The sequence below is a fragment of the Kryptolebias marmoratus genome, linkage group LG8 (genome assembly GCF_001649575.2).
Source record: "Kryptolebias marmoratus isolate JLee-2015 linkage group LG8, ASM164957v2, whole genome shotgun sequence".
NCBI classification, from domain to species: Eukaryota; Metazoa; Chordata; class Actinopteri; order Cyprinodontiformes; family Rivulidae; genus Kryptolebias; species Kryptolebias marmoratus.
The window spans coordinates 12,893,515-12,894,934 of NC_051437.1; positions in this window are offsets into that span (position 1 = coordinate 12,893,515).

The window sequence follows — 1,420 nt, forward strand, 5'->3', positions numbered from 1 at the left end:
TTTTTTTTTTTTAGTCGACGTCCTGTTTTAGCTCGCAGCTCTAACCGTTGACTGTCTCTGTCTCTTTTTTTTTGGTGGGGTTTATTTATGCTAAATTCCATAATAAGTCAAAGTTTCTCTGACTGTCACACACGGTTTCGTTGTCATGTTCAACTTCCTCAACAAGACCACCAGAACGGAGCACGTTTGAGCTCTCTGGTCCCTGCTGTTTTTGGGCTTTAAGAAGAACCCTTGTGTGTATTTCTAAATGCGTCTCAGTTTACCCGAAGCCCGTCTACTGATACTGATCATGAAGATCTCAGGCAAACAAACTGCTGACTTAAATGATCATTTAAATTATCCGTCCATCCATCGTCTGGAGCCGGGTCGTGGGAGGCAGCAGCTCCTTCCACAGCCGACTCTTCCAGCTCTTCCAGGAGGATTCCAAGGCGTTCCCAGGCCAGCCGAGGGACAGGGTCTCTGCAGCGTGTCCTGGGTCTGCCTCGGAGTCTCCTTTCAGTTGGACACGCCTGGACCACCTCCCTGGGGAGGCGTTCTTACCAGATGCCCGGACCACCTCAGCTGGCTCCTCTCGATGTGGAGGAGCGGCGGCTCTAACTGAACTTCTCACCCTGTCTCTAAAGGCAGAGCCCAGCTGCCCGGTGGGAGAAAACACATTTTGACCGCCTGTATCCCTGATCTCATTCTTTCAGACCAGGGTCGGAACGTAGACCGACCGTTAAACGCAGAGCTTTGCCTTGCAGATTACACAGTACCGCAGGAGCCGCATCGACCCGTCTCTCCATCCTGCCACTAGTTCCCATCACTAGTGAACAAGATCCGAAATACTTAAAACTCCTCCTTGAGGCAGAACCTCACTCTCAACCGGGGGAAAGAAGTCCACCCAGGTTGACTTCGACCCCCCCCCCCCTTACACACACACACACACACCGTCTCAGCCCGTTCAGAAATCCCACCGAGGCGGTAAGAACGTGAACGAGCCTTAAGTAAGCTCAGATTTCAAAGTGAAATGAATCCTGGAGATCTGATCTGTCCCAGATTTGGGGGCCAATTCTGGTATGTTTAAAGGTGAAATAAAATATAAAAATAAATTTTTGTTTTTCTTTAAGTTAAACACTATCACCCCAGTGGTCCGTTTCTCTGATTTAAAACATCAATGACTTGTTTTTAGAGTTTTTATGAAGCGGGGTGATTGTGTGGGCGGAGTTACCTCCTTGTTTTGGTGACGTAGAAGGAGGCGGGGCCAGCTGTGGCAGACCGCTGTGGGACACGGAGAAGAAGTGTTAACGGGTTTGAAAACATGTTTGTTTTTTTACCTGGAGCGATTCTGTCAGCAACTAAAACCCCAGATTTCTCAAGGGGAACTCCTGAGTTTTACAGTGATGTCGCCCAGTCTGCACGGAGTTTAACCTCCTGACAG